Source organism: Zophobas morio, unplaced genomic scaffold, assembly GCF_036711695.1.
Source record: "Zophobas morio isolate AGI-343-1 ecotype UQ-CSIRO unplaced genomic scaffold, CSIRO_AGI_Zmor_V1 ptg000017l, whole genome shotgun sequence".
NCBI classification, from domain to species: domain Eukaryota; kingdom Metazoa; phylum Arthropoda; class Insecta; order Coleoptera; family Tenebrionidae; genus Zophobas; species Zophobas morio.
In genome coordinates, this window is record NW_026972122.1 from 7,102,529 (window position 1) to 7,125,659 (window position 23,131).

The 23,131-nt window shown below is 34.5% G+C and overlaps 1 long non-coding RNA gene across 1 annotated transcript; it reads left to right on the forward strand.

The window, feature by feature from the left end:
- The first annotated feature begins 12,109 nt into the window (after nucleotides 1–12,109).
- On the forward strand, nucleotides 12,110–13,184 carry LOC135130647 (uncharacterized). Its single transcript, XR_010280824.1, has 4 exons — nucleotides 12,110–12,172; nucleotides 12,220–12,320; nucleotides 12,371–12,505; nucleotides 12,557–13,184. It is a non-coding gene; the product is annotated as an uncharacterized LOC135130647 (long non-coding RNA).
- Nucleotides 13,185–23,131: the final 9,947 nt, after the last annotated feature.

Sequence of the window (23,131 nt, forward strand, 5' to 3'; positions counted from 1 at the left end):
GTATTTCTAGTATTGTGTTCATGGATGTTTTTATTTAAGATAAATTTATTACGGTTTTGGAATGTGTAAACCAAAAGAGTTAGAATATAAACTGAGGGTAATGTTAGTATTTTTAATTTTTTAAAATGCGGTTTGCAAGAACACGCAGAACCAATAGACACTATATTACGAATAATACGTTTTTGGGCTTTGAAAACTTCATTAGCCGCAGGCGAAGAACCCCATAGTGAAATGCCATAACTAAGGCGCGAATGTACATGCGCATAATAAAAATTTAGTAAGACGTGTAAGTCGACAATGTATTTTAACGTTCGTATTTGATAACATGCTATATTAATTTTTTTGATAACTTGTGTACAATGCATATTCCAATTCAAAACTTCTTCAATACATATTCCTAAAATTTTTGCGTTATTTACAGGTTCTAAGTGCTGGGTACCTATGTTAAGAGCTGTCTTGGCAACTTTTTTTTGAGCTGTGTGAAAATAAATACATTTAGTTTTATTAAAAGCAAACCATTTTGATATGTTTTCTAAAAAGATGGTGTTCTGCATGTTATCATTGGGCATTAGGATAGAAGTGTCATCAGCATATAAAACTAGAGTGCAGCCTGTATTATCGGCCAATAAAGGAAGGTCATTGATAAAAAGACTGAATAACACTGGCCCCAGGACTGACCCTTGAGGTACTCCACGAACCACTGGCTTTTTCGATGAAACGAATTTATGATTTCCCATATTAATACATTTCGAGATTTCCACGTATTGATACCTACTGGTAAGATACGAAGAAAACCACATGAGTACATTTCCACGAATTCCGTATGATTCTAATTTAGACAATAGTATGGTATGATTTCCATCCCTCTTTAATTTTGTCATGTTTGGTTTTAACTTATTAGCGTATTTTCATACTGTCTAATTTTGATCTCTGTCCCTTTATCGTTGCCTTGATTTCACTTCTAGATGTGAAGATTAGTCTTTTAATCGCTTGTGTTTTCACCTACTTTAGAATTGAAACTTTTTTTAAATAATCTCGAGGACCTCTTTTGTTTTATTTTTGAAGAAGTTTGAAAGAATTTCGGAGACCCCTTTTGTTTTGTTTTTGAAGTAATTGGAAAGAATCTCGACGACCCTGTAATAACAAAGGTGCGTCTGAAGACTGAACTGAAAATCATTTATGGTGCTCGTAATTAAAGACAAATAGCGATAACACTTATCAACCTGTAGACGTGAGAGTGAAACAGAAACTAAACCTAAAAGATGCTTTCTACGAATTGCAATAACCGAATCACAATGCCGACGGTCCAGACTTTTTTTATTGCTCTGGCTTCTACTTATTGAATAAAACACTATATTTTATTTTGATTTTCGATGTTGTAATTCACATTATAATTGGTTAATTATAAATTGTCTAGATGTAGGGGAAACTCAGCATCCCCCAGCCTCCCCCTAACCACGGGTTATGAAATATCGAGAAAATATGAAAGTACCAAATTATCCGATTGATTCCATTGCTGTACGTCCTTAGGTTATCCCCGATTAGAAAAATAACTTGAAAGTGTTTATGTTATACATAGGAAGAATGTCAGGTAGAAATTAGTTTGATTTGAATGAGTTCGTACCCTCAAAACAGAGAATCAAACTTATTATATATAGTAAGCTCCAATCGACAAAATGTTCTGAATATCTTTATTCTTACTTTTTTATTTTCACATTTTCGGGAAAATGGGGTGACTTGTTCTTAATTTGATCAATAAAAAATATGAATGCAATGATGAATCACAAGTAAAAACTCATCTTATTAGAATTTATTCGGTAAAATTCACCATTTTTTGGGGGGGAATAAACAGATTTATTTTGATTAACAATTTACCATGCTTACAATGATTTCAAAACGTCTCCAAGATTTCGAAACATTCAGTTTTGCAACTCTTGATTTAAAAAAATAAATAAATTGACTGGTTTATTAATTTTTTGAGTCACCCTGTATAAGCAAATCTAAAAAAATTTTATGGAATGATAAACCACAAGTCGTATGCAATTATTTCAATAACCTTGTTTTCTGCATTCTTTCATTTATTTCGTCTCCCACAGTTCTTCACTGTCAACTAAATTTCCCCAAAACTTTTTTTTTAACCAAACTAAGAAAGAACTAAACAAACGTATTTCATTTAAATCGTTATTTTTTATTTTTTTTTTCTAAATCTTTTTTTAACATTTATTCATGGAATTTTGGATCATAAATTGCCTTAATTTGTCACTATTTGCACTATCTTTATTACTATATCTAGGTACATTAGTTTTGACTTACTTGATCTTCATATTTGTCTTTTTCATTTCTTCGTGGAGGATGTTGTATATCTTTTTCATTTTCGGCAATCAACACCAAATTACCTATCAGCATAACATAATTCTCTGATTGTACCCAGTTCTGTTTACTAAAAAGTCACATAGAATGTTCCTGTCTCTTTTCATTTCTGGGTCTTTCCAGTGTTTCTTTTAGTGTTTTGTTTCTAATTTTTTCAGCGTCTGTTATCTTGATTTCACTTTCATTGCTACTTCCTTTAAATACTTTTTCCTATAATTCTTTCATTATACCTATCTTCTCCTTCTGTTAGTTCCTGGTGATTTTTTCAACTTGTGATCTCGTTACCCAAAAACTAGCTGGCGGAACAAATTCGGTCGAAAAATTCACTTTATTCTTAAAAATGTGCATTACTGAGATGAATTTGCAATTTCACAACATAATCTGAATATGGGCTGTCTGTGATTGAACTTAGGAAGCTAGATTATGTTATGTCAACAAGAATTAAACCCTTATTTGATTTAAAATGATTTGTTTAATTTATTTACAAAAATTACTGGAAATGTTGGCCTCCAGCTTCACGTACTTAATATAAAAATACATAAATTGCCTCGGAGTTTCATATTCTGAAATAACCGAGTAAGAACTTCCGGTGAAACACTTTCCTTAGAAAGTTGAACTAAGTGTTAATTTCCAACCATACAATAATAATTGAACCTAGACCATCCTTCTCTTCTTCTGTTGCACTTTCTTCATCCACTCTATTCCCCATCCACCTTCTCTTAATATGTATGACTTCCCTGCTTCCATCTCTTTCTCTTGGTTCAATCACATTCTTTTGTGTTATGTTCTATTTATTCTCGCTCTTTTCGACATATTCTATATAGTCTCTTTTCCTCACTCATCCACAATTTATTTTCTCCCCTGCATCTAAATTAGGCCGTAATTACTCGCTCCTTCTTGTTTTTGGTTGTTAGGTGTTGTGGCTCTTTTTCCTTTATTATCCATCGTTGTACCTAGAATTTCTAATTTCTCCTCTTCTCTCCTGTTTCTGTATATCGAAATCTCTTCTACAGAGCTCTTGCAACATCTGTTTTTCTTGACTTCTCACTTTTTTTATTTCCTTCTAGACATAATCATTGCCTTTATTCTCCAAGTTCTTGCTCGTAGTCCTTCTTCCTCTCTTTCACGCATTTTTAGAGTATCCGACAATGTGACCGTTCTTCTACTCATTCTTTGTATTTTACGGCTCTCCTATGTTTCTCTATCAAGACCTAATGTCCATTTCAAATGTCTTTCTTGGATTCTCTCAACATCTTCAAACTCGTCCATTTCCAGATCTTCACCCCAATCATTTGAACATTTTTAACCAAACTATCAAATAGTATGATAAGTCTTTTCCAATCATCACGAAATTTCCTTTCCGACCATCCCCATTACCTTGCTAGTTTTTCTGCATACGTTTTTTATATGTGTTGAATAGATCGAGTTAAAATAGAATCCCAAATATCTAAATCTTTCAGCTCCTCTAATTCCCACTGTGTCTCAACTTCCAAATTCTTTCTTTTCGTCTTCCATCTCTTTTCCTTACCACCATTATTTTTGTTGTATCCAGATTTACTTCAAATCCCTTTATTTTCAACACTTCTAATAATTTCTATCATTTGTTCTTCTGACCTAGCTATCACCACAATCTCGTTCACATATGTCAACACCTAAATCTTTTTTCTTTCAATCACCATCTCTCTTACCCTCTTTATCGTAACCAAATTTTCACTCTTAATTGTCCATTGTATTTTTGTACAGGTACTTGATCCTGTATATTAGATGTTCAGGTATCATTTGTGATTCAAATATTCCCACATTTTTTCTTTATCTACATTCTCAAATGTAGCTTTTAAATCAATAAAGAGCCCAAACACGGTATCTACTGTACTGTGTATTTCTTTCCTTATCCCATGGTGCAATATATAGACATTATCCATTGTTCCCCTCCGTTCTTTGAATCTTCAGTACCATCGCATACCATTTGCTGCTCGTATTTAACAAATTTTTCTCTCCATAGTTTTTAATCTTCTTCCCGTTTTCCTTCTTGTATATCGGGCATATTATCTCTTTACTCCACTGTTCTAGTGTACTTTCACACATCCACAGGTTTTTTGTAATTTTCCTCTTTTTCTTTTATTTTAGCCGTTTCTTGTTTTTCTGTACTCTCTGCCCTTTTCTTGCTTGCTCCCAGCAATTCCATAATAAAATGTTTTTCCCATCTCTGCATCCAAATTTCTTCGTGTAATTGTAATTCCATACTTCTTCCTCTGATTGAATTTCCTGTATCTTTTATCCTTATTTCTTCATTATTTGTTTTTCCGGCCTTTGAATGTTTGCTGTTGTTGTTATTAAATATCAGTGAAATTATTTCGTTATTAATTAATTTCGCAACCGTTTTTACAAGTTTAATAGGGGCAAAATCAGTCTTACCTTACCAAGTACTAGCCCCGCCTACCCACCCCCTATTTTTTCAGAGTTTATGTCATTTGCCAAAATAAGTTTTACATTTACAAGTACTAGCCCCGCCCACCCGCCCGTATTTTTTCAGAGGACATGTGATTTGCCAAAATAAGATTTATCTTAGCAAATACTAGCAAGTACTACCCTCTGAGAAAATAAAGGGCGGTCGGGCGGGGCTAATACTTGGTAAGATAAGACTGATTTTGGCAAATGACATATCCTCTGAAAAACGAGGGTTGGGTGGGCGGGGCTAGTACTTGGTAAGATAAGACTAATTTTCGCAAATGATATATCCTCTGAAATACGACGGGGCGGGTGGGCGGGGCTAGTACTTGGTAAAATAAGACTAATTTTGGCAAATGACATATCCTCTGAGAAAATAGGGGGCGGGTGGGCGGGGTTTATGTCATTTGCCAAAATAAGTTTTACATTTGCAAGTACTAGCCCTGCCCACCCGCCCTCTATTTTCTCAGAGAGTATGGCATTTGCCAAAATCTGTCTTATCTTAGCAAGTACTAGCCCTGCCCACCCACCCTCTACTTTCTCAGAGAGTATGGCATTTGCCAAAATCTTTCTTATCTTAGCAATTACTAGCCCCGCCCACCCGCCCGTATTTTTTCAGAGGACATGTGATTTGCCAAAATAAGATTTATCTTAGCAAATACTAGCAAGTACTACCCTCTGAGAAAATAAAGGGCGGTTGGGCGGGGCTAATACTTGGTAAGATAAGACTGATTTTGGCAAATGACATATCCTCTGAAAAACGAGGGGTGGGTGGGCGGGGCTAGTACTTGGTAAGATAAGACTAATTTTGGCAAAAGACATATCCTCTGAAAAACGAGGGGGCGGGTGGGCGGGGCTAGTTCTTGGTAAGATAAGACTAATTTTGGACAATGACATATCCTCTGAGAAAATAGGGGGCGGGTGGGCGGGGCTAGTACTTGGTAAGATGAGAGTGATTTTGGCAAATGATATAAACTCTGAGAAAATACGGGGCGGTTGGGCGGGGCTAGTACTTGGTAAGATAAGATTAATTTTGGCAAAAGACATCCTCTGGGGAAATAGGGGACCGGTGGGCGGACCTAGTATCTGTTAAGATAAAACTGAATTAACGACTGAGTTGTTAAAAAATAAATATCCGATCAGATTTAGGAATTTAACTCGTTATTATTGAAATATGCAATTTAACACCTTTTAAATTTAACAAATTTTTACAACTTTAATAAGAGAAAATCAATATTACATTAGCAAGTGCTAGCCCCGCCCACCCGCCACCTATTTTCTCACAGTTTATATCATTCGGCAAAATCAGTTTTACCTTTGCAAGTACTAGCCGCACCCACCCACCCCCTATTTTCTCAGAGAGTATGGCATTTTCAGGAACTTTTCTCTTGTTATCTTTTGGTTTTTCCATCTTTAGGCATTAGCCTTTCTTCTTTTTTAAAAATAACATTCCTCATTCCACTAGTAATTTTTTGTCCCTCCATTTCTACTTACTCTTTTTGGTACCGCGTCAATTCGTCGTGCACAATTCGTCGCGCGACAATTGATCGCAAACAACTGATCGCAGCGTCAATTGGTCGCAGCGACAACTGGTCGCAACGACAACTGATCGCAGTCACAATTGATCGCAACACAATTCGTCGCAAGTACAACTGGTCGCATGCGACAATTGATCGCAGGCGAAAAATGATAGCGTTTATAGAGAAATAAGTAATTGTTATGAATGAGGAAAATAAAATAATGTGCTATATTCTCAAAAATTTCATTATTTCTAAAAAAAGTGTCAAAATAAATACATACCAGTTCCATAAAAACAGTAACTATTAGGCTCATTTCCGACTAAATCAAAGTGCAAAAAAGTGAAAATATTGTAAAATATTTTTTTTAATGCTGACACATCTCGTCGGTATGCTACTGTAATGTTTATTTGGATTATTCGTCTTATTGATTAGACGCTCAAGTAAGTGATTCAAGCTTTTCTTCTCACAAGTTTAAAGTTTGTCAATTAAACGAGTTAAAAAAATAGCTTTCAAAACGTGTTAGACGTCATTTTTCTTTAATAAAAAATGGTTTTAAAATTATTACAACTATCAAATTAAAAAGTTATAGATAAATCGTGAAAACACTCTCGTTACAGTTTTAAGTGAAAAAGTATTATTTTCATTACGTTTGATAGTTTAAAAAATTAAATATACAGGGTTAGTCACGAGAGAATTACTTCTGAAAATTATTTTTACGCAACCCAAAATACTAATATACTATTTCCAACGATAGATTGGAAAATTTTGAATTCACAATCGCCAACCAGAGAATCCAAAATATACTAACATTATACGCTTAAAGCAGTTAAAAAGTTGTAGTTTAAGTTGGCAACCAACGTTCCTTTTCCCGCGCAACGAATTTCCTACGCCTCTATGCCTGCGCCAGTCGGCCGGTTTCGTTTAACCTGTGTTTTGGTCGATCAGCTAATTGACGTTAATTTAAAATTTTGGTTCAAAAAGTTAAAAAGTGTGTTTTTTGAGTTTAGTGTTTGTGTTTTTTTTATTTGTTTTGATTTGTTAGGTATGATATTATAGACCTTTGTGCTGTTTTTGGTATAGTGGCTGAAGTTTGGACATTTTAGGTTAAGTTGTTTGTGTCAAAAAACGTTTCAAATGGACCTCATGGAAGACATTACGAATAAAATTCATAATTACGCAAGAGTCACTTGTTGATTTATTCTGTGCAATCATTATATACCATTATATTTTGTAGCCCCCTTCAACCCGGTGTAGTATGACTGTTGTTGACAACATCGTGGCACAGAAAATGATTGCCAATGCGTATTCATTTTTCAAGAAGGAAAATTTTAATTTAAGATGCCCTACAGAGGTTGTTACTTCAATATAAAGTACGTAATGTTATTCGAAGTGTATGTTCCAGTATAGATAATATTGTCTGTTGGAAATAAATTGTGTTATTATGAAAAGTAATTTTACGTAGTTGAACATTATTTTCAAATCTCCTTATATTTCAAATAAAGCGCGTTTGGCACTACTTTTTATAGCGGTCTATTTGGTGACTTTTCTGTCAGCTAATCTATCGGTGGAAACACTATATACCCTATTATATTATCTAAATTTAAAATGAAATGCCTAATCCATGATTGCTTTGACTTCGACAGTGTCACTTTGACGTTAATTAATTTTTAACATTTTTTTTCATCGTTGACTCGCCTCTAGAGCCCCATTGGATCGACGACATACAGTCAGATCAATCTGGGCTATACTGAAGCCGTAAGTGCTCTACCAATGTTGTTCGCCGCTAATGTGCATGTGTTAATTCGCTATCTCTGCGTCACCTAGAGCCTCTTCGAAGTGCAAATCCGCAACCTCTGGACTTCTTCGGCCATCCATTTACAAAAAAGCCGTAGCATCCCCCCAAAATGCCCAACATTTTCAACAGATTAGTAGTTAAATTATTTACTTACTTGTTTGAGTTTGTGTTGTAACCTTTGAATAAAATGCCGTAAAAGGAATTTTTAGAAATAATTTTCTCTTGATTAATCGGTTGCAAAAGATCAAGAGGCACACTGACAAATTTATTAGCGGCGCCCGAGGAGATTTCCGACTGGCTGCGGTACCACCATGGACACTCGCGTAACCTCCTTTTGCACAATTGTCAAAATGAGATTGTCAAACTCAAAGCAATCATGGATTAAGCATTTCATTTTAAATTCAGTTAGTATCAAATGGTACATGGTATTCGTATTTTGGGTTGCGTAAAAATAATTTTCAGAAGTAATTCTCTCGTGACTAACCCTGTATATATTTTTTAATAAATTTGGTGCAAAGAAATTTGAATTTATATATTAACAATTAATCTTGGAGTTTATTGCATTCTTTGCAGACAATTTTTTGCTCACTACAAATTAGTTCTGGATTATCTTTAATCCATGATAAAACCAAAGATGTTTTTTCATTCAGAACTTTTTGAACGCTCACACTGTTAATAAGGCGCTTGTAGATACGAAATAATGAATAATTTATCTCGTTCCCTTTGCAAGTACCTACATACCAATCTCCACTTTTACGCCATTTCTGTAAACAAGATCGTAAAATATTAGTTTTGACCATGGAGCAAAGGAATATACTCATACTGGAGGAAGTACCAGACTTAAAATGATGGTTTCGAGCCAAACCGGTAAAGTGTCATAAACAGTACCCCCCATTACCCAGATAAGACTCCCGATGACAGTGACGTACAGTGTTTTTTTTTTGAAGCGGCTCATGGAATAAAATTTGTTGAATAAAACAACACACATAACAGATTTATATTTTCTATTAATTATTATTATTTAAAATATTTAAATCAATCAATACATCACGAGTAACAAGTAATACAAACAGTGAATACCGTTAAAAAGTAGAAACAATCAGGATGACGACGCCACTGAGTAGTGGTTATTCGCAATGGCGTGACTAATTTTTAGCTTGGGAAGTTTGAAAAGCTTATTGAGGGGCATTTCACTCGGAAGGCCGACTATTCATTCAGAATTATTTGCCTAATCTGCCGGACGTAGGTGGGCTTGTCCAGCCCATGTTGTAAATTTTTGTAGGATGCAAAGTGCGGAGAAGAATAATCAGGTAGCAGCCGTAGTAGGGTCATTCATGGAAAACTACGAACCAATTATTTCTTCCTTTTTTTTAGATCTGAGATCTGTTTTACACGTCACAGAGATATCTGTCGTAAAAGGAATTTTTAGAAATAATTTTCTCGTCATTAATCGGTTGCAAAAGATCAAGAGGCACTCGAAGCAAGCCCTGACAAACTTATTAGCGGCGCCAGCGGAGATCTCCAACTGGCTGCGGTCCCACCATGGACACTCGCGTAACCTCCTTCTCCAGAATTGTCAAAATGACATTGCCAAACTCAAAGCAATCATGAATTCAGCATTTCATTTTAAATTCAGTTAGTATCAAGTGGTACATGGTATTCGTATTTTGGGTTGCGTAAAAATAATTTTCAGAAATAATTTTCTCGTGACTAACCCTGTATATGTATTTTTTACACCCACATATGGTACAACTGAATTTTTCTTCAGTACAATACAAGTCACATAATAATAATTAAAAAGTAAGTTTTTAGTTGCATAAGTACATTTCTTAGATTTCCCGGTAACACAAAATTATGCTCGACGCTATTACAAAAGTTTTTGCAATATATATTTACAATACACGTAAATCTTTCTCAAACCCTGTAAAAGATCCGTTGCAATTTACAAGGGATTAAAATAAGTATTATATCCGTCCAGTGGAATTTACATTCGCTGCATATGGATACTCTAGATGTACTATTAGTTCATAAATTTTATTGTTTGGTGATATGTATAAAGACAAGAATAGACAATAGAGGCAATTCTGTATCAAAATGTGTTAAAATTTAAAGGTTATTAAAAATATGATTTTTTAAATAATTGTAATCTAGTTAAGAACAATAAACACTTGTTTTTATGTTGGGTACTTATTATAATGAAGCTAGTTCCTATAATATAATAGGTAAAATAAGCAACGAGATAAATAGTAACAATCTCTTAAAAAAAATAACCAAAATGACAATTTATTAATAAAAAATCTTATGTAACAAGATGTTTACGCTCGTATTTTTTAATTTTTAAAGTGCAACTACAAACTTCGTCACTTATCTATATTCAAATTGTTTTTAATTCGATATTTACGCCTTACCTGATTGCTAAATTTATTGCAACTTAAAATTCAGAATACAAAATATTTAGTTTTAATAAAAGAAAATACTTCCCGATGAATTTTACCTTGCGATCAATTGACGCTGCGATAAATTTACGTACGATCTATTGTCGCTGCGATCAATTTACGTGCGATCAATTGTCGCTGCGATCAATTGTCGCCGCGATCAATTGTCGCGTGCGACCAATTGTGCTGCGACGAGTTGCTTGCGATCAATTGTCGCACGATCAATTGTTTGCGACCAGTTGTCGTAGAATCACTCTTTTTTCTACCTTCACTTCTATTCATTTTGCTTCAACTAAAGTGTGTGTTATTAACTTCTCTTCGTATGCCCCACTAGCTTTCTCATCCCATATTATTCACACATTTTTTCCTGCTTTCTCCTCTTCTTTTTCCTGTTTAGTATTGTTTTTTCCACTTTGTACTGTGAAATATCTTCCCATGCGTTTTCGTTCACTATTGAATAATCTATTACTAATTATCCTCTCGGCCCTACCTAGGTTAATTCGATTTCCTCATTCCCAGTTTTATTTCCATTCAATATCTCCCATGCTGTCTCTTTGATTAATTACAACAGTTTATTTCACATTTTTTATCTTCTTTTCACGTGGTCTTCTCTATTACCTATTCTCCTCCCTTTTTCTCTTATTCTTGATTTCAAATCTCAGCCTAAAATTACATGGTTGTCATTTATTTATATTTTGTCTTTAATTTTTCTTTCATTGTTGTCATGCCAATTAAATTCCCTTGGTATTTTCTCTTTTATCCTTTCCCACCCTTTTACTTCTATCCATGTTTCTACTAAACTTACGATATCAAAATTCGCTATTTATTCTCAAAAATCATCTTCATTCTTCAGACCGGTGACATTCCAAAAAACGATTTTTGTTCATTCTCTTTCCTGTTATCATTATCCCCTCGACTCTTATACGAAATGTTTTTAACGTTTGCACAGTTTTTTTTCCCTTATTCCTCTTCCTCTTGCCTTGCCTCTTCATCTTCATCTCTTACCATATCCATAGCTAAGGTCGTTTTTGAATTTTCCTTTCCCTTCTCTGTTAGTTTTTTGATCCTATATTACTACAATAGGGTATCTATTATCTAGTCATTTTGTTTGTTTACTAATTGTAACAAAATGCTTTACCTTTATTCTTTCTTTTTTGCATCTATCATAGTAATTTTGCTTTCTTCTTGTTAAATATCTCGTCTGCATTCTTTTTATTAAATATCCTTCTCCTGGTCACCGTTTTTCTTTCAAACTTCCTATAATACAATAAACTCCTCAATGTATTATTGTATCAGTAAGTTATTTCACCAGATTGGAACGTCACCAACATTTCCTTGAATTACTTTCAGTGTGAAGTCGCCAATCTAATTTATCTAAGGGACATTCGATTTTCGTGTTTGGATCGTGACAGTTTTGAAAAGAATTCTACTTCTACTACACAAATCTCATAAGAATGTTGACACACGGCATCAAATATCACAAAGCTTATTTGCGACTTTGGTTCCAAACTGAATCGCCTCGTCCATCAACAAAACGTCAAATTTCATTCATTTAGACATTTGTTAAGTCAAATTTTGGTCCCCAAAATCAAAAAATGCAAAAGGTTGTAACTATTTTTCAATATTTAAACTATAATCAAATATGTTGCAGGATAAAAATGTAGAAACAACTTATTTTGACAACGTTGTAAAATGGGCCTGAAGGAAGTTTGTTTGTTATGTTCTGTGAGCTATGTGATTTGTAACCATATTGTACGTAAGCAAATTGTTTTAACACTCCCTGATAAAATGTATACTTCAAGAGTGGTGGAATCGCTATGACGGTTGTAAATATCCTGCTTTGCGAACACATTAACATGGCAGGATTAGTTATACTGTTACTTGGATATTTAACATACGTCGGTAGCGGTGTGTTGTTATTATTTGGTGCAGCAATGGTAAAAATAAGTTACATTTCTTAATCACCCATTTTTGAAATTTTGTTTTAGCGCAAACCAAAAATGGTTTGTCGTCATTTTTTGGCAACAGTTGTTAGCTTGGTTATAGTAATCATTGGTTGGATATTCCTATATGCGACTATGGAATATGATAACTTTATTTCTGCTTTTGTCTTATTCGTTGCTTATCTTGCAATATTGTCTTTTGCGACAATATGCGAATATGGTGTGTATATGTTTTACAAAAAACTGAAGCAAGAAATTCAGGATGCGGAGACCTAAAGTAAAAATTCATTAGTGTTGATGTTAGTTTGAGTATAATTTTAGAATGTATGTACTTTTGGCACTTCTGCGTTAAGCGAAGCAACAGGAAAAGACGTTGTCACACTGCCACATACTACCTACTAGTAATAAATTTTTACTAATACCATTTGAAGTTAAAAAAAAGTTAAGTCAGAAAAAATTGAAGGTCAAATAATAAAACTAACTTCAGTATAGGACAATAAAACCGTTTATAAAAAGACTATACTTTGGGTAGAAATGTCTGTGTCTACTGGTTAGGGTTGGAAATATTATATCAATTACTTTCAATTTTTGTTTCAAATATAAAAATTGATATGAGTATCTTGTGTCGGCTCAAATATTAGCACTATTTAATTATCATGCTCCTATAAGGGTTGCCAGGATGATAAAATTACTGTGATAACCTTATGTACATTGAAACAAATACAGGTAAATAACATCAATAACTGTGTAAGAAGCTAAATGATATCCTATAAATGTGTTTTGACAACAAATAAATACATCTTTTTGTGTTTGTCTACGACATCTACATTTTTTTAATGACACTATAATTACGCACGAGAGACCACGAACCTGCAAGATTTAAGATGTAACCAAGAATACATATCGCACAGATACCTAAGGGCATACTATGAAGTAAAATATACTATGAATCCACAATACCTCTTCTTTCAATTTGATTTTGAAAATTAAATTTGTCAAAATGTATTCAAATGATGACAATGTGGATTTAATAGCGTGATTTCTGGTAAATGCAGAAAAAATGCTTCAGCCGCTACTTGTCTACACAGAGCACGTTTTCTGGATAGACGAATTCCTGCTGATACTATTTTCAAAAGGTTGAAAAGTGTTTTAAGAGAAAATTGGCCACCCTTGGAAAGAAAACGAAGAAGAACAGTTACGAACCTAAAATATGATCTCAAGAGTAACCGGTATTAGTCAGAATGTTGGTCCTTATCTTGGAAAAGATTCCATCAATCCTTGGCCTTCGCGAAGCCCAGACCTTACACCCCTGGATTTTTTCTAGGGTACGCAGTTAAAGAGCAGATGTATCAAATTAAAAAATTCTCGCTAGGACTTACAATAGGGTCAGTTTTTTGAACCCGTATTACATTAAATAAACAATTATTAGTTATTAATGTCATCTAACCTAAACATTGACTTTTGTGTAAAAAAATTCTAAAACAACGTCTAACCATGTATTGTGTTAATTAAATTCATAAACTAAGATCCAAACTACTTTTGAAAATGTGTTACTCGTGGCATTTTAAAGTCTGGAAGCTCATTATCTTTCGTGTATAATCCTGTATATTTTAGAATTCATTATTAATCATACTTTAATCACCCACACTGTTGATGACTCGAACGCATTATGTTACGAAAACACTTCTTTATATTTACCTTCAGCACAACTGGCATTTCGAAAATATTATAGGACCGAGTATGTACAACTGCTTTGATAGACATTACAAATAACATTTTTAAAGCTTGTGACGAAAATAAGACAACCTGGTTGATAATATTAGATTATAGTAAGAATTTTCATACCTTAGAACGTGACATGTTAATCTTGAAATTAAATTACTTCGAATTAAGTATCTAGGCACTGTTATTTAAAAAAAGATATCTATCAAATCATTGTCAGCAAGTTCTAGAGGAATTCCGCAAGGTAGTGTTTCAGGACCACTTCTACTCTCAGTTTACACTACAGATTTGTGCACAACTTTAAAATTTTGCAAAACGCATCATATTGGTTGAGATTAAATGAATACCGGTATTTGCACTTGGTCCCATTTGTTTTTTTGGAACAACACATACGAATCTCCCTCTTATTTAAATAAAACATGAATTAAAAATGAAAAAATCCATGCACTATCCACCCGACCTAGCCAAATATATGTTGTTCCCAAACATGCCACTATACTCCATGAGAAATCGTTCACATATACAACGATTAAAAAATATAAAAATCTTCTTTCTCCTCTAAAACGTACTCGTTCAGTCTTTTTGTTTAAAAGTGACTGAAGAAAGTACTTAATAAAATAAAGGTTTGTGTTTACTATTGGTCGTTGTTACAGGTGTTCAATTGAAAAAGTCGTTAAGTTGGCGTTGCGAAAAACGCACGTGTTTTATTAATCCATACTATTGCGTATAATTGACATTTCCAACTTGTTAGCTATCAAGAATTAAATTTTAGATTTATTGTAGACATATTTCACAATGTTTACAAAAGATGAACACCCGCTATAGTGCACGAAGCCATATAGTTTTTTTTTTATATATACAGAGTGTTTTAAAATGCGTCGACAAAAAAGAGCGGAAATTGCTATAGACAAGTAGATGCCTTTAAGAAAAAAAGTTGTATTAAAAATTTGTTTAGTTTTGGCGACAAAATTGATTGAAGATTGCAGCATCATAGCATCTCCGGGAAAACGATGACTTTTGGCCACGTATTGCGGACCGTGGTGTTGAGAAAACTGAACGGGTAGAGATTTTGGGCATCGTGGGAGAGAATCTAAGCATTAGTGTACCGGTTAGGAGTTTCCCCATTTCTGTATGGCGAAATTTTAAACAAACAAGAGAACAACCAGACTTTATCCAAAAAATTTTTATCAACAGATGAAGCCATTTTCCCCACAGAAGGTATTTTTAATCCCCAAGATACGCACATTTGGTCCGACGAAAATCCTCAGGACAACCATTTTCAAGACACGTTCTGGGACCATTTCTAGAACAGGTACCCTTGGATAAACGTACAGATTTGTGGTACCTTTATGATGAAGTTGCTGCTTATAATAGTCTGGAAGTGGATCGGAAGAACTGGGCCGGTGTTGTGGCCACCTCGTTCCCCCGATCTCAATCCATGTGACTTTTTCTGCGAGATCTAATGAAATAGCTGGTCATAAAACTCCTCTGAGTACCGTGCAAGAGTTAACAAAGTGAATTCAAGATGTCGTTCCACAGATAGAGCTGATCCAGTTATGATTACCAGGACGCAGCAGTCATTAATTCCGCGTGTTGAGATATGTGTGTAAAAAAGTGGTCGTCAGTTTGAAATTTTGCTATAACAATTTGGTATACATACATTGTGCTAATTTTAATCTTCATTTTTTATTTCGATTATTGAAGGTAAGAATTATTTTTGCAGTTTCTCTCCAGAAATAAGTGCAATGTTTTGTTATTAAGTTTGTTCAAAGGTATATTTGTCACAACAAATGCACTACATAATTCATAGTAAAATATTTCTTGTGGTCTTCACTATGAAATGACGAAATAAAGTTTGTCTGGTATCTTTAGCAAGATTTGTTTTTGTTTCCCAAGAATTAATTATGTTATAGATCTTCAGGTCATTAGCATACGTAAGTGAGTCACATTACAATACTTGTACAATATCATTCACATAAACAGTCAATAGTAAAGCACCCAAGTGTGAACCTTGGGGCACCCCAGTAACAGCAATATAAGCATCTGATAGATCACTATTTATACAGACAAGTTGTTTCCTGTTATAAAAATAAGAACTAAACACTTACCAACAGCAATTCGTGATTTATTTTGTCAAAGGCCTTTGACATGTCAGACGGGTGTTCATCTTATCTGTTCACGTCTGAATATTTCTGCATAGGCAACCCATTTTACGTATCATAAACAGCTTTGATTAATTTTTATTTTTAAATAATAATAAACCCATAGATAGCAATGATCAGAACCAAATTATGACAAATTATTTCTGTCAGTCAAATATTTTCAATTTTCGCTTGTTTTAAAATGTTTTCGAATTTTGAAAAAACAGACTGTTCTACTCAACGCCAGGCAATATCCCAATAAAAGAACTCCCTCAAATCAAGCGTTTAGAAAAGTTGAAAAAAATTTACGAGACTTTGGGCAATCCAAAAAAAATAAAGTTAGAAATCGAACTGTAACAACGCCGGATAATGAAGTTGCACTAATTGAAATTGTAGCAGAAAATCCCCATGTGTGTCAAAGACAGATTGCAAGACAAATGGAGATTAGTTCGGGTTCGTTTTTCAACATTTTAAAGGTAAACTGTTGAAATTACTTATTTTATACATCTAGTGGTTAGTATGTTTGTAGGTGAGTGAGAGGACCAGATAGAAATTAGTAATAAAAATGGCGGTGTAGTCTTGAATTTATTGAAGGTATTGAAAGCAAAGTCTGTGAGGGTCCATCATTTTAATATTAGTATGTGAATTGTCAGGAATGTTTCTTTAGTTACAAGGCGCCTTTTTGTTCAATAAAGAAAACCAAAGAAAACTTAACCTTGTCTGACTTGAAGTACAAAGAAAGTTTAACACAAACCGATTTCATCCTTACCATGTGACAATTTTCCAACATTTAACAGAACGCGATTTTATCCGACGGTTAGTGTTTTGCGAATTCGTGAGGGCTCAGTTACGAGACAATCAAGATTTTTATTTAACGTTTTGTTTACGGATGAAGCCACATTTACGAATAACGGGTGCGTAAACAGACACAATTCTCATTACAATGCCCAGCAAAATCCCCATTGGTATCAGGAAAAGCACTTCCAAGAAGTTTTCAAAGTTAATGCTTGGTGTGGAATTGTTGTTAACCACGTCATTGGTCCACATTTTTTTGAAGGAAATTTAAACGGACCTACGTATCTCAATTTTTTAACGAATATTTTACTTGAATTGTTGGAAAACGTAGAGCTAGACATACGAAGAATAATTTGGTTTTAAAATGATGGCTGTCCCGCTCATTATCAAAGAGACGTTAGGAACTATTTACACAGAGCGTTTATTACTAGAGAAGAAGAGTACACTTGGCCTGCACGGAGCCCTGATCTAACACCTTTAGATTTTTTTCTTTGGGGGAAGGTGAAAAATGACGTTTTTTCACTAGCCGCCATGAAACATGTCGACTTATTTAGAGGTAGCAAAGTTCAACTTTTGCGACCAAGATTCAAAAAGAAGATTGAGGTTATGTACGAAATACTTGATGTGATTATTTCTTAAAAATGAATAAATGTGTGCTACTAACATTACTTGAGTACACGCATGGTAGTTGGTAGACAGTGGAAGATAAAATGATTAATTCAGCGACAAGTGTAAACGGTTTTCTTTGTGTTGAAGATTTAGATTAAGTTTGATTAGAAATCAAAACAAAATCATGTGGCGTCAAAAAATTGAACATTTATTTTTTTAATTTATTGTCTTATGGTTTCACTAGTGAAAAAAATAGTACATTAACCACGGTTGTAAAGACGCTGCGCGTTTCGAGTTCTAATTTGAGCTCGGTCTAGAATGCGTGGCTTTCCAACCTTGGGAAATAATATACTATTATAGCGTCCCAATCGAAAATGAAAACCACTTACGTCAACGGATAATAGCGTCACGCAGATCTATAACTCCCGACATATTAGATAGAGTTCGTAGAAATTTTGAACGTAAGATAGGACTTTGTGACGATAGTAGAGGCAGGCATTTTGAACATTTATTATAAATTCGTTTTCGTTGTAGTCTAATCCATTCATAAATTAAGTATTAATTTTTTCAATTTTCTCATTATTTGGTATTGACATCTTTGTCGTTTTTTTTTCTGTGATTGTTATGATTGCTTATTAAAAGAAAAATTAAATTGGGCAAAGTCGTCTCTCGGTTGTATAATATGTTGCCTATGCAAAAATTGTAAGGCGGGAACAGAATAACATGAATACTCTAGATATGACGTCAATTTGCCCTCTTTGATCCAATACATGAGAGATTGTCTGGGTCATATAAGTTAGATTAGTTAAGGTCGAACGATCTCTACAGCAGCCATGTTGGGTGCTGGATGGAAAGAATGTATTAAAGGATCCTTTGGTTGCAAAGAGCAATTAATCATAGATTCCATCATCTGTGAACAAGCTAGAAAGGAAACCCGAAACATATATACTGCTTTTATTGATTATAAGAAAGCTTATGATTCTGTCCCTCATTCCTGGATATGCAAAATTCTAGAATTATACAAAATTGATACTAAAATCTGCACTTTTCTCAAATGTTCCATGGAATTTTGGAAGACCACCCTCCAAGTAACGTTAAATGAACAAACAATTCAGTCAGATCCAATAATGATCCGAAGAGGAATTTTTTCAAGGCGATTCTCTTAGCCCGTTATGGTTCTGCTTAGCAATAAATCCCCTCTCCGATATCCTGAACAGCTGCAATTATGGGTTCAATATAAGCATTAACAAACAAAGAGAAAACAGAATAAGTCACTTGCTGTATATGGATGACATAAAAATATATGCAAGTACACAAAATCAGTTAACAAACCTATTAAATCTGACTGAACAGTTTTCCGGTGATATTGGTATGTGTTTTGGTATTGAGAAATGTCCAACACCAAGTACCACATATAACCCAGAATAACGAAATAATCGAAGCCCAAGAACGAAATGACACATACCAATATCTGGATTTCTGTCAATCCTCCCACATCAATCATACCAAAACGAAAACACAGTTGAAAGATCAATACCTAGCGAGATTAAAATTAATATTGAAGACACAGTTAAATGGAAAAAATTTAATGAAAGCAGTAAATACATTCTGGGTTCCACTGCTAACATATTCTTTTGGAGTCATTAAATGGTCCAAAACTGTCTTGAAAATTTAAACATCGCAACAAGGAAAATCTTCACACAATATAGAAGGCATCATCCAAAATCGTTCATTGAAAGATTCTCATTACCAAGACAGAATGGAGGAAGGGGTTTCCAGAACCTAGAAAACTTATATCAGAGACAAATCTCAGATTTGAAGAAGTATTTCTTGAAACGAGCAGAAAGAAATGAAATGTTTCGCACCATCACAAGGGCAGATTTGAACCACACAGCCTTAAATCTGTCGAACACCGAAGAAATCCACACCCCCCCACACAATAGACAAAATAATAAGTGGGCTAAAACAAAAACAACTACATGGAAAATTCTACAAAGACTTAGAAGAAACTCATGTCAACAAGAAAATGTCATTGATTTGGTTAAAAAAATAAAGTTTGTATGCCGAAACAGAAGGATTTGTGTTTGCTATTCAAGACCAAGTAATCATTACCAAGAATTACAGAAAATACATCATCAAAGATCTGAATATAAGAAATGACTGCTGTCGCCTCTGCAAAGCAAAACCTGAAACGATGCAGCACATAATCTCCTCCTGCAGCATCCTGGCACAAACTGACTACAAAGCTAGACACGACAACGCAGCCAAAATCATTCACAAAGAATTAGCAACACTTATGAACTTAATCGAAGATACGACACCCTATTACACTTACATTCCATCTCCGTTCCTTGAAAATAACAAATACAAATTATGCTGGGATCGCACAATACTTACAGACTTAAACGTTACAGCTAACAGACCAGACATCATACTTATAAAAAAACACACGAACGAAGCCATTCTCATTGACATTGCTATTCCTAACACAAACAACATTATTCAAACATACCACACCAAGATTTCAAAATATCTACAATTATCGATAGAAATGAAATACATGTTGAATCTTAAAAAAATTTCAATTCTACCCTTAGTTATCTCTAATGTATGTGTAGTCCCAAATAGCTTAGTTGAGAATGTAAAGACTTTGCATTTGAATGATTCAATAATTGTCAAAATTCAAAAAGCTGTTTTGTTAGGCACATGTCAGTTAGATTAGATTAGCACCAGTAGGTCAGAGTAGTGTAGGTCACTTTCCAAGTGATGCGTGGATAAATGATCGGTAGTTACGCTAGACTTTTGGAGATGGGGTAAGATTAGAGAATAATAGCAGACTAATAATTTGTATGCTGTAATTCTAGAATCTCGAAAGTTGTTTTGTTAATCTAATCAATGCATATCATTACTTGGTCTTAGTACCCGTAATGATAGAAGTCTTGCCTGAATGCCGGTCATTTCCGGGTCAGTGGTGGGTCTTAATATCAGCTTCGGCTTTAGATATCCTATCCTTAAACTCATTGTACACTGCATTGTTGCAATCACGTTGTGCCTTAGTCAAGTTGGGTTTGAAATGTTGTCTTTTATTGGACCGTAATGTACTTCTGGGAAGCTCCATGCTCTCATATGTAAGTCGTAACGGACGATTATAATTTGGCCGATAAGTACCAATGCGGATGATTTTTATTGGTGGAGAAAACGATCCTAACGGACTTAGTATAGTAATGACTTGTTGGAGATCATCATTAATCTTTTGAGTATAAGAGTAGCTGCAGAATCGGGGATGTTGAAAAGAAGAACGTTCGAACTACGAGTTTTGCGCTCTTCAATTTCCGAAACGTGGTTGTTCTTCAGGGACGAAGACAGTTCCGTTCGCAAACTATCCTAATTGTCTAATTCAGACACAAATCGAGTGTTCGCACGCTTGCTTTCAATAAAACCGCAATCAATGTAGAAAAAAATAGGTGTATACGCGATTTTATTGAAATCCACTGTACATACCTTTACCAGTAGTACATTTTCAAACTAATTAAACCCAGAAAAAAAAGAAGCGTGCGTGGACGTGGGTCTTAGCTAAGTCCCCACAGCTCGCGCTACAGTGACACATGTCGTCGAGGAGGCAGATGTCTTGTTGCGGCTCATTTTTTAAAACGAAAAGAAATGATTACAAGAATAATAAATGATGATTAACAATGAATAGATAACGACGCATGGACCGGGCCGGTTTTGTCTCTTGTGTACGTGCCGATACCTCGACAGCGGTGCCGTTTAACCAAAGAATTCTTGTCTCACGCTACTTGACGCGTCAACTGACGGTACTGTCCTGTCCTTCACCATCACGACTCGTTGTCGACCTCCAAAACAAATCACCAGACCGTCAGAACGATGGTTCAATTAGTGCTGGACGTTACTTATTGCCGATGATGGGAGAATTGAAAGGGCATTAATAATCTGCCGAAAGAGAGGTCATAACCCTGGTGCTTGCAGTGCGTCGTGCGATAGATTTTTAGGTTGAGACAATGTAAGTGCAGCTTGAAAAAAGAAGCGGTGTCGTGAACTTACTGTAAACAGCGCGAGAGAAAGAAGATGATCGATACGGTTCAAGACTGACTTTCCATAGTGAAGCTGGTAATGCTGTGTAGAATGCATATTTTTTCGTAGGCCGTCGGGAAATTGCGTAGTATTTGTATCAGTTTTAGTCCAAAAAATATTAAGTAAGTTATATCGGTTCACAGTACATATTCGGCCGAAAAGTAGGTCGTAACTTGACACAAATTGTAAAATTTTAATGAATTTGGCATGAAATTCACTCTGTTCTTAAAAATGAGCATTACTGTGATAGATTCGCAATTTTACAACATGACCTAAATATGGGTTGTCTCTGACTGAATTTAGAAAAATAGGTTATTTTATGTCAAAAAGGATTAAACCCTGTTTGGATTTAAAATGATTTATTTATAATAATAATAGTAACTCAACAGGTTACTAGGCCCAATTACAGAGTTACTCAACTAAAAAAAAAGAAAAAGGTAATCAATAAATTACTTCCGCATGTTCTGTGATCTCACAACTGTAACTGACTCCTCGAAGAAAATGGGTCCAAATAGTCTACATCGAGAAATAACGTACCAAACCCCAATTTTTGTGGGTGTAAGTTTCTGCACTCCACATTATATTTTACGAGTTTACATACCCTGATAGGTGAAACCAGACTTCATCACTAAAAAATTCTCTTTTCTTAATCAGGTGGTTTAAGTTTAAGCATTTGGGATTTTGTTTCTATAACGATAAAATATCGGTATCGATAAAATGTGGTCATCTTTTTCTTTCGCATTTGAAATTTATATTTTCGTCCTTGTCATTTATCGCTTCGTATCGTATCGGTAGAAAGAAAAAAAAAGTATGTCAACCATACGCGAAAAGAGTTTCGCCTCTGGTAGGGTTGACATATTGAGTTACCGTGCTCTTTTGCCTTATTCTTAACCTTGGTCCTGAAGATGCTACTTACGAAAGTGTGCGAAACGTTGAGCCCAAAAACTGAATTTAACACAGTTCCAACCCGGAAAACGATCATGTATTGATTCCGACCGTGCAAGCCTCCGAAATTATTATCAAAACCATATATTTGAAAACTTCAATTTTCTACAATTGACAATTGAAAACGGGCACCCATCCCAATTCTGCAAATATTTTACAAAATTTGTTGACTTCTTTCTTAAACCAATTAATTGAAGAATCTACCAGATTCAGATATGGGAACAGTTTTATTGTCCTTGATGTATTTCTGATTAGTGATTACTGATTAGTGATGCTAATATTATATCCCGTTTTGACATTGATTCACTTATTCGAA